Here is a 12033-nt window from a genome sequence, read left to right on the forward strand (position 1 = left end):
GACCACAATTCAGGCCCAGGAAGCAAGCAGATCCCTAATCAAACAAAGGGGCCTTGTTCCCTAGGCTCTTTCATGGAAACTTCTCCTACAACTGCTTGGCTCCAGCTGAACAAAACAATATGCCAACATGTAGGAGAAAGGGGGTGGGGGTTGGGCAGGTAGCAGCATCCCGGTACTCCTCTCAATGTCCAGGCTGCACCCAAATGCCAGATGCCAGGGACTCACTCTGAGAAATGTCCTCCTACTGCCCCTGCTCCCACCCCCACCCAGCTGCACCAGGCTGTCACATGAGTTTCTCACAGGGCTGAGGGAGCCAGTCAAAGCATGTTGCCTTCTTGCCTCATGCAAGGCTTGTGTCACCCTCCAGACAAGCATTGTCACCAGGTCCATTTAACAGGTGAGAAACTTGAAAGGCTTGGAGGTTATGGTCATGAGCCCTCAGACTCAGCCAGGAGAGCCAGAGGATGGACCACACACAGGCAGCCTGACTCCACTGCTGCACTGGTCTGAGCCTCCCCACCTGGGACCATACCACAGTGCCTCCAGAGTTCTCAATAGTTGGAGGTGGGAGTTCTTTTTTCACCAAACCCCACCCTGGCTTTTCCATGAAAAGCCAGGGTGCAGCCTTCCCTGAGCAAACCTGAAATTGGACAGGGAGTGATGTCATCACCTGGCCTTCTGGAGAGCTTCAAGGGGAGGAGCAGGGCTCAACGTCACTTTACTTTGCATCTGGAAACCTGCTGAGCGTGTACCCATGGCTGTCCACCCACATGTGCCAGCAGCAGAAGATGTTCTGCGGAGAATCTGGCTTCAGTCCCCACCCTGCCACCTGCAAGCTGTGTGCCGTAGGGCAATTGGCTCACCTTTTGGAGCTGTCTGTAAACTGTGCATGAGGTCTATGGGTAGGCCGGAAGAACACAGTGCATATGAACAACCTACATGTCCTCACTGGTGACTTAGTGAACATACCCTTCCCCTGCCTCACTCACTCTGTGCTTTCTTCCATTACCTCCCAAATAAACTCTTGGCATCCAAATCCTTGACCTAGGTTGACTTTTATATCCCTAAATGTCTAAGCAAGAGGAAATGATGCGGGGTGTGGGATTTTCCTTATCTGGGAATTAAGATGCCAGGAAACCAATTCCTGATTAATCAGGACACTCCTTGCCCAAGACCACAGCAGCAGGGAATCTGGCTGGGGGCAGGAACTGAGCAGATGGGAAGGGGTCCAGCTGGGGCCAGCTGTCCCAGGTCCCAGTCCTCTGCACAGGGGCCTCTCCCTAGTAGTGTTTCCTAAAGAATCACACCTGCCTAAAAATGAGCTGGAGGGGATGGAAGTCACACCGAGGACACTGCTGATATCATGACAAGTCAGTGCAGCCCAGGAGGCTATAGAGACTGATAGCGAGAGGGCAGTAGAATCAGATGCTAGCCTCTTCCTTGCAACCTCCTGCCTCCCCATACTGGATGCAAAAGAGGCACAGAGAGCAGCTTAAGACAAGCTATACCCTTTCCACCCAGTCCCTGGGCTATGGACCACTTCCAATGCTGGGAGTGAAGGGGAGAGAATTCACAATCCACAATGGCCCCAATACTTTGGGATTTGCCAGAGATGGCCGTCAGGGAATAGTGGGGTCCACAGAGCCTGAAGGATAGCACCCATAGAAGGAAAAGAAAACCACTTACCCTTTGTCTTCCCAGCAAGTCCAGGCTACTCAGGTGGCACTTGAATTGGAGAGCTGTGCCCAGTGCAGGTTTATGGGGAAGGGCTCCCAGCCCCATCCAGCACACCAAGGCCCCGCCCGCTATGAGGGGTCTCTACCTACTCCATGACTTTGCCAACAGACGTCAATCTCCAGGTCACTCCAGGCTGCACAGGTGGGCTGATTCCCAGCCAGGGCCCAAGAAGCTCTTCCCTCAGCCCTGGCCAGCTTAGATGGCTGAGCTGGTGAGCAGAGGCAGGGTGCTGGGTTGGGGTGGGGTAGAGGTGAGGCTGAGAAATAGAACATATCTTCCAATGTTTTCTCTATGAGAAAGGAAAAGCACAGACCAATCTCATCCAGGGACACAGATCAAACATCCTAAACAAATATGAACAAGCCAAACTCAGCCATCTCTAAAAGATAATGCATCATGTGTAAATACGATTTATCCAGAAATGTACCTTTGGCTTAACCCCGGAAGGGCAAGTCATTTGGCTCACCACATTAGCAAACGAAGGGAGAAAAACCATTCGATCATCTGAATAGGTATCAAAAAAAAAATGTTTGATAAAGCCAACCTCTCATTTAAATACCAATTCCCTCTTGCAGACAAGTGTTCCTCAGAACCTCCCGTGCTGGACCCGCTGCGCACTGAGCCCACAGAGTAGCATAGGGTGCCTGACCTCATGGAACTGAACGTGCCAAACTATCATCTTTTTGCAGAGGTAGGTTTCCCAGAGGTTGGAGGACAGGCAGGATCAGCCCTGGTGCCATCACATCAATAAATAAAACAATGTAAAAAGATAGCCAACTTCCACAGCCTGCCTTTCCCCTTCCTCCTTAATTGAACAGCTTTGCAATTAAAATTCTTTTTTATTACAGTCAACATTCAATGTTATTTTATAATAGTTTCAGGTGTATAGCATAGTGGCTAGACTTTTATATAATTTACAAAGTGATCCCCCTGATGAGTCTAGTACCCACCTGGCACAATACACAGTTATCACAATATTGCTGACTATATCCCTATGCTGAACTGTACATCCCTGTGACTGTTCTGTGACTGCCAAGTAGTGCTTTTTTACCCAACTCCCCAAAACCCTCCCCCATCTGGCAACCATCACTTTGTTCTCTGTATCTGAGTCTGTTTCTTTCTTGTTTGTTGGTTTTTGTTCTTTAGATTCCACATATAACTGAAATGATACAATACGATATTTGTTGTTCTCTGTATGACATTCCACTTAGAAAAATGCCTTCTAGGTCCATCCATGTTGCATAAATAGTAAGATTTTTTTTTATGGCTGAGTAATATTTTATTGTATACATGTACCACTTCTTCTTTATCCAATCATCTATCAATGGATATATTGCTTTCATAGGTTGGCTATTGTAAATAATGCTGCAATGAACATAAGGGTGGATCTATCTTTTTGAATTAATGGTTTGGATTTCTTCAGGTAAGTACCCAGAAGTGGAATTGCTGGGATGTATGGTAACTGTATTTTTAATCTTTTAAAGAAATTCTATACTGTTTCACATAATGGCTGCACCAATTGACATTCCTACCAACAATGAACAAACATTCCCTTATCTCCATAGCCAGGCCAACACTTGTGTGAGGTGGTATGTCATGATGGTTTTAATCTGCATCTCTCTGATGATTAGTGATGCTGAGCGTCTTTTCATGTGTCTATTGGTCATCTGTATGTCCTCTTTGAAGAAATGTCTATTCAGGTCCTCTGCCGATTTTTTAATCAGATTGTTTGTTTTTATGGTGTTCAGCTATTTCATGTTCAGATATGAGGGGTTTTAAAAAAGATTTTATTTATTTATTTTTAGAGAGAGAGGATGAGGGAGTGAAAAAGGGAGAGAAACATCGAGGTTGCCTCTCACATGCCCCCAACTGGGGACCTGGCTCCCAACCCAGGCATGTGCCCTGACTGGGAATCAATCAGGCAACAGACCTTTCAGTTTGTAGGTCGGCCCTCAGTCCACTGAGCCACACCAACCAGGGCCAGGATATGAGTTCTTTATACATTTTGGATATTAACCCCTGATGGGATATACCATTGGTGAATATATTCTTCCAATCAGTAGGTTGTCTTTTTTGGTGTTGTCAATGGTTTCTTTTGCTGTGAAAAAAAAAAAATTTAGTTTGATGAATTCCATTTATTTATTTTTTCTTTTCTTTCCTTTGCCTGAAGAAATGTATCAGAAGAAATATTACTGAGAGCAATGTCAGAGAATTTACTGCCTATGTTTCCTTCTAGGGGTTTTGCAGTTTCAGGTCTTAAATTTAAGTCTTGAATCCATTTGAGTTTATTCTTGCGTATGGTATAAGAAAGTGGTCTGATTTCTTTTTCTTTCTTTCTCTTTCTTTCTTCCTTTCTTTCTTCCTTTCTTTCTTCCTTTCTTTCTTCCTTTCTTTCTTCCTTTCTTCCTTTCTTCCTTTCTTCCTTTCTTCCTTTCTTCCTTTCTTTCTTTCTCTCTCTCTTTGCATGTATCTATCTGGTTTTCCCAACACCATTTATTGAATAGACTGTCTTTACCCCACTGTACATTCTTCCCTCCTTTGTCATAGATTAATTGACCATATAGGCCTGAATTTATTTCTGAGCTCTCTAGTCTCTTCCATTAATTTAAGTGTCTTTTTTATGCCAGTACCATGCTGGGTGGATTTCTATGGCTTGTAGTATAGTTAGATATCAGGTACCATGATATATCCAATTTTGTTCTGTCTCCAGACAGCAGTAGCTATGTGAGTCTTTTGTAGTTCCATATAAATTTTAGAATTATTTGATATAATTCTGTGAAAAATGTCTTTGGTATTCTGATAGGGATTGCCTTAAATTTATAGATTGCTTTGGATAGTATGGACATTTTAACAATGTTAATTCCTCCTATTCATGAACACAGTATATGCTTCTGTTTATTTGTATCTATTTCAATTTCTTTCAATGTCTGATAATTTTCCAAGTACAAATCTTTTACCACCTTGGTTAAATTTTAGGTATTTTTTTTTGATGCAATTGTAAATGGAATTGTTTTCTTAATTTCTCTCTCTGATAGTTCATTAGGTGTGTAAAAATGCAACTGATTTCTGAATATTAATTTTGTATCTTGCTACTTAACTAAATTAATTTACCAGTTCTAATATTTTTTGGTGGGTCTTTAGGGTTCTCTATATGTAGTGTCATGTCATCTACAAATAATGACAGTTTTACTTCTTCCTTTCTATTTTGGATGCCTTTTATTTCTTCATCTTTTATGCCTGCTGTAACTAGGACTTCCAGTACTATGTTGAATAAGAGTAGTAAAAGTGGACACCCTTGTCTTGTTCCTGATCATAGGAAAAACATTTTTATATTTTCACTGGTAATATATGATGTTAGCTGTGGATTTGTCCTATATGGCTTTTATTATGGTGAGGTATGTTCCCTCTATTCCACTTTACTGAGAATTTTTATCATAAATTGATGCTAGATTTTCTCAAGAGCTTTTTCTATATCTGTTTATATGATCATGTTTTTTGTCGTTCATTTTGTTCATGTGGTGTATCACTTTAATTGATTTGCAGACATTGTACCAACCTTGCATCTGAGGAACAAATGCCACTTGATTATGGTATATGATCTTTTTAATGTATTGCTGAATTCAGTTTGCTAGTATTTTGTTGAGAAAATTTGCATCTGTGTTCATTAGAAATAGCTGCCTATGATTTTTTTTTTTAATGTCCTTGTCTGGTTTTGGAATCAGGGTAATGCTGGCTTCATAAATGAGCTTGGGAGCCTTTTCCCACCTTCAACATTTTTGGAATAGCATGAGAAGAATAGATGTTAATTTTTCTTTGAATGTTGGATAGAATTCACCTGAGAAAGCCATTTGGTTTAGGACTTGCTTTTGTGAATTTTTGATTACTGATTTGATTTTGTTAGTGGTAATAGGTCTGTTTGGATTTTATGTTTCTTCTTGATTCAGTCTTGAAAGATTGTATTTTTCTAGGCACTTATCTATTTCTTCTGGGTTGTCCAATTTGTTGGCATATAATTTTTCACAGTATTTTCTTATAGTCTTTTGTATTTCTGTGGTATCGGTTATGAGTTCTCTTTCATTTCTGATTTTATTTCTTTGGATTCTTTTTCTTTTTGTTCTTGATGAGTCTGGTTACAAGTTCATCAATTTTGTTTATCTTTTCAAAGAAAAAGCTCTTAGATTCATTGATCTTTTGTATAGTTTTTAAAGACTATATCATTTATTTCCACTCTGATCTTTATTATCTCATTCCTTCTACTCACTTTGGGCTTTGTTTCTATTTTTTTCTAGATCCTCCAGGTGTAAGGTTAAATCGTTTATTTGAAATTTTTCTTGTTTCTTTAGGTAGGCTTGTATTGCTATGAATTTCCCTCTTAAGACTGCTTTTGCTGTGTCCCACAGAGTTTGGGTCATTGTGTTTTCATTTTCATTTGTGTCTAGGTATCTTTTTAAAATTATTTATTAATTACTGTACTATCTTTTTCATTTTTTATTGTTGTTCAAGTACAGTTGTCTCCATTTCCCTCCCACCACTCTGCCTTACCCCAGCCATCTCCACCTTCCACCCTCAATCCTGCCCCCCTTTGGCTTTGTTCATGTGTCCTTTATACATGTTCTTTGACACCCTTTCCCCCTTCCCCCCCACCATTATCCCCTGCCACCTCCCCTTTGGTTACTGTCAGTTTGTTCTTAACTTCAATGTCTTTGGTTATATTTTGCTTCCTTGTTTGTTTTGTTGATTAGGTACCACTTATAGGTAAGATCATATGGTATTTGTCTTTCACTGCCTGGCTTACTTCACTTAGCATAATGCTCTCCAGATCCACCCAAGCTGTCACAAAGGGTAGGAGCTCCTTCTTTCTTTCTGCTGATAGTATTCCATCATGTAAATGTACCCTAGTTTTTTGATCCACTCATGTACTGATGGGGTCTTGGGCAGTTTCTAACACTTGGCAATTTTAAATGACATTGCTATGAACACTGGGGTGCATAGGTTCTTTTGAATTGGTGTTTCAGGATTCTTAGGGTATAATCCCAGCAGTGGAATTCCTGGGTCAAAAGGCAGTTCCATTTTTAGTTTTCTATGGAAATTCCATACTGTTTTCAACAGTGGCTGCATCAGTCTGCATTCCCACCAACAGGGCACTAGGGTTTCCTTTTCTCCATAACCTCGCCAGCACTTATTTGTTGATTTGTTAATGATGGCCATTCTGACCAGTGTGAAGTTGTATCTCATTGTGGTTTTAATTTGCATCTCTCTGATGGCTAGTGATGCTGACTACCCTTTCACAAGTCTATGGGCCCTCTGTATGTCCTCCTTGGAGAAATGTCTGTTCAGGCCCTTTGCCCATTTTTTAATTGGATTGTTTGTCTTCCTGGTGTGGAATCCTGTGAGTTCTTCATGTATTTTGGAAATCAAACCCTTGCCTGAGGTATCATTGACAAATATATTTTCTCATACAATTGGTTCCCTTTTCATCTTGCTGATGTTTTCTTTAGCCACGCAGAAGCTTTTTAATTTGATATAGTCCCATTTGTTTGTTCTTTTCTTTATGTCCCTTGCTCTAGGGGACATATTGGTGAAAATATTGCTGCATGGAACGTCTGAGATTTCCCTGCCTATGTTCTCCTCTAGGACTTTTATGGTGTCGCAACTTATATTTAAGTCTTTTATCCATCTTGAGTTTATTTTTGTGTATGGTGTAAGTTGATGGTTGAGTTTCATTTTTTTGCATGTAGCTGTCAAGATCTCCCAAAACCATGTTGAAGAGGCTAGTTTTACTCTATTTTATGCTTCTCCCTCTCTGTCAAATATTAAATGACTATACAGACATGGGTTTATTTCTGGGCTCTCTATTTTGTTCCATTGATCTATGTGACTGTTCTTATGCCAGTACAAGGCTGTTTTGTTTACAGCGGCCTTGGAATAGCTTGATGTAAGGTATTGTGATCCCTCCTACTTTGTTCTTCTTTCTCAAAGTTGCTGTGGCTATTCAGGGTCATTTATGGTTCCATATAAATTTTTGAAATGTTTCTTCTACATCTGTGAAATATGTCATTGGTATTTTAATAGGGATCACTTTGAATCTGTAAATTGCTTTGGGTAGTATGGACACTTTGATGATGTTAATTCTTCCAATCCATGAACATGGTACATGCTTCCATTTGTTTGTGTCTTCCTTAATTTCTTTCTTCAGCGTTCTGAGTACAGGTCTTTTACCTCCTTGGCTAGGTTTATTCCTAGGTACTTTATTTTTCTTGTTGCTATAGCAAATGGAATTTTTTCCCTGATTTCTGTTTCTGATATTTCATCGTTGGTGTACAAAAGTGCATTCCATTTCTGAGTATTGACTTTGTATCCTGCTGTTTTGTCAAATTCACTTATTAGGTCGAATAGTTTTTTTGGTGGAGTCTATAGGATTTTCTATGAGTGTCTAGATATCTTTTGATTTTCCCCTTGATCTCATTGATAATCCATTCATTGTTTCGTAGCATGTTCTTTAGCTTCCATGTATTTGTGTGTTTTCTGTTTTCTCCTTGTATCTGATTTTTAGTTTCATACAATTTTGGTTGGAGAAGATGCTTGATATGATTTTGATCTTCTTAAATTTGTTGAGACTTGTGGCCTATCTTGAAAAATGTTTCATGTATGCTTGAAAAGAATGTATATTTTCATGCTTTTGGATGAAATGCTCTAAAATTAATTAAATCAATCTGGTCTAATGTGTCACTTAAGACTACTGTTTCCTTATTGATTTTCAGTCTGGATTATCTATCCATTGATGTCAATTGGGGTGTTAAAGTCCTCTACTATGACTGTATTACTGTTATTCTCTATCTTTATGTTCATCAGTATTTTCTGTATATATTTAGGTGCATAAATGTTTATGTGGGTTATATTCTCTTGGTGGATTGATCCCTTTATTGTCATGAAATGTCCCTCCTTGTCTCTTATTATAACCTTTGTTTGGAAGTCTATTTTGTCTGATATAAGTATTGCTACACCAACTTTTTCCGTTTCCATTTGCATAAACTACTATTTTTTCCTTTTGCTTTCAGTCTGTGTGTCTTTTGATTTAAAGTTAATATATAGGTCTTGTTTTCTTATCCATTCAGCTACCCTATATCTTTTGCTTGCAGTATTTAATCCATTTACATTTAAAGTGATTCCTAAAAGATACATAGTTATTGTCATTTTATTATTTACATTTATATTCTTTTTTTTCTTTTCTCCTTAAAGTAGTCCCTTAACATTGCTTGACATACTGATTTGCTGGTCATGAACTCTTTTAGCTTCTTCTTGTCTGGGAAGCTATCTGTCCTTTGATCATAAATGATGACCTGCTGGATAGAGTAGTCTTGGTTGTTGTTCCTTGCTTTTCATAACTTTGAATATTTAGTGCCAATCCCTTTTGTTCTGAAAAGTTTCTTTTGAGAAATCAATTGAAAATCTTATGGGAGATCAGTTTTATGTAGCTAACTGTTTTTCTCTTGCTGCTTTTAAGATTTTCCCCTGTCTTTAACCTTTGGCATTTTGATTATGATGTGTCTTGGTGTAGACGTCTTTGGGTTTATCTTGTTTGGGACTCGATGTGCTCCCTGGACTTGTATGTCCATTTCCTTTGCCAGTTTAAGGAAGTTTTCCATCATTATGTCTTCAGTAGTTCCTCAATCCCTTGTGCTCTCTCTTTTCCTTCTGCTTCCTCTACAATGCGAATGTTGTTATGCTTGATATTGTTTCAAAGGTCCCTTAAACTATCCTCATTTTTAAAATTCTTTGTTCTTTTTGCTGCTCCAAATGAGTGGTTTTTTTGCTACCTTGTCTTCCATATGAGTGATTTGATCCTCTGCTTCATCTAATCTGATATTGATTCCTTCTACTATAGTCTTCATTTAAGTTATTGTGTTCTTCATTTCTGACCAGTCTTTTTTTTTATGGTTTCTATGTCCTTTTTTATGCATAATATCTTTTTGTTGAAGTTCGCACTAAGTTCCTTGAGCATCCTTAAAAGCAATGCTTCGAACTTTGTATCTGAAAGATTGTTTGCCTCCATTTCATTTAGTTCATTTTCTAGAGTTTTGTTCTCTTCTTTCATTTGGGCCATGTTTCTTTCTCCCCTCATTTTGGCAGCTTCTCTGTGTTTGTTTCTATGTATTAAGTAGAGCTGCGTTGTCTCCCAGTCTTGGTAGAGTGGCCTTATGTAGTAGGTGACTTGTGGGGCCTTGTGCCACAGCCTCCCTTGTCACCTAAGCCAAGCACTCCAGGAGTTTTCTTGTGTGGGTTTTAAGTGCCTTCTTCATGTAGTTGAGCCTTGATTGCTATTGACGTTGTACTGGGTGGGGTTGGCCTTCAGGCTGACTGTCTGTGAGAGTTGGCCAGACCACGGCATACAAGCTACTCTGCAGTGGCTAACCCCATAGAGCAGGATTCACTCCAGTGGGCTCTGGTACCTGCTGAGATATCCCTTTAGGTGTTCCACTTGTGGAGCTCATTGGATGGTGCTCTGTTGTTGTGCAAAGCTGGCCAGAAGATGTGTTGGTTCTGGGGCCTCTTGCGGCGGGGGGGGGGGGGGGGGGGGTGCGTTCTGTGCAGTCCAAGGCCAGCTGCTTCCCAGACTGGCCTGGGGCTAACTAGTAACAGCCACAATGTGAGCTGTGGGTGTTAACTGCTTGTTTTGGGCCTAGAAGGATGTTGAAGAGGCCATGCTGAACATTGAGGCTGACTGCCATGAGTAATGGAGCTTAGGGTTGCTCAGTAGAAGGCACAGGGCACCCCAAAGCCTGTTGCTGCCTGAGAGCTGCCCATAAGGCTCAGTCACTGAAAGAGTCTCCCTGCTATGTAAGCTGGTTTGGGTGGGGTCTCAGGGAGTGACTGATGTGGAGCAAATGGTGTTCACCAGGTTATTGCAGATGCAGATTTGTTGCCAGTTCCAAGCCTAGGGCGACTCAGCAAAAGGCACGGGCACACTGAGTCCAGTAGCCCACCTTCCTGGGGCCTTCAGAACTTTGAGACTTTTAAAGGAAAACTGCATTGTGGGCCATGGCTGGCTGCCTTCCTGAAAGAACCTCTGGAGATACTCAAATTTGGTGGGGCAGGGCCTCAGGCAATTGTCATGGTGGGGCAAGTGGTGTTCACCAGGCTAATGCAGCTTCAGATTTTGTCATGTGGGGCAAGGGCTCAATACAGGAAAGGTGTCACCCACCTGCCAGCTATGTTGAAGGAGGGCTCAACCCAGGGAAAATGGCAGCTATCCCTCTAGCCCCTGCCCTGAAGCCATCAACTCAGTTTCTTTCTGTATGTCTCCAGGACCTCCAGAGTGAGAGTGAGAGCCTGCAAGTCAGAGTCTGTGAATAGCCCTTTAAAAGAACACTTGGTTTTCTAGTAGTCCTCTCTCTCCCGTGGATAGATGAAATCCCCACTAATGTTATGTGAGTTGTTTTTCCTGGCACTGAAAACTCTGGCCTGTAGAGCCCATTGTGGGGCAGGGACCCCTCTATTCTCAGAGGAGTCTTTTACAGAATCTCAGCCTACGCAGTTCTGAAACAGATGTGTAGGCCTGATTGCCCGCTGCCAAGAAGCGTGACTCCCCATGCCAGAATTTCGTGAAAAAGAAAGGAATTGTTTATTTAAAAGTTATACAGATTTAGAATAATGGCAGAATTCTGCCATTAAGTCCCACTCCCTTTAAAACACCCACGAACGCACACAGACACCCCTGCCTCCTTTTTGCCAAATCAGGCCATTTCCAGAATATGCCAGTCAGAGGTACCGTCTGTCAGGAAAAAACCAAAAGTCTGCTGCTTAGCAGTCCCTTGGTCTCAGTTCAGCATTCCCAGCTTCATCCAGTAATCCATGCTTGGTTAGGCACATCCCACAATCCCCAGCACCATCAGCCCTGTTACAGTGTTCTTCAGCTCTTAATCCAAAATGCTTGGCACCTTCTCATGGTGGGCAGTGGGGATTCTTCTGCACCCTTTCAACCTGCATGGCCAAGAGGGCAAATGACTGCCATGCCTAGTTTAAATCCTGGCCCAGAGCTTCCAGTGCAACCCCATTTCCGATTCCTCCCGCAGTGGGCTACATCACCCATTCCCTTTATGTTCCGCCTTTCTCCAGCTGTCATTGTTAGTGCAGGCAGGCATGGCCCCATGATGCAGAGTGAACTACCACCAAGCTCTCCTGCAGGTGCAGCAAGCCCCCCTGCACCCCTCCTACCTGCCATGGGTTAAAGTCACACCCATCTCCCTAGCCCCCAGTGTAGCAGGTGTGGTTATTTAGCATAACTAGGAAGCTAGG

The sequence above is a fragment of the Desmodus rotundus genome, chromosome 2 (genome assembly GCF_022682495.2).
Source record: "Desmodus rotundus isolate HL8 chromosome 2, HLdesRot8A.1, whole genome shotgun sequence".
Classification (NCBI taxonomy): Eukaryota; Metazoa; Chordata; class Mammalia; order Chiroptera; family Phyllostomidae; genus Desmodus; species Desmodus rotundus.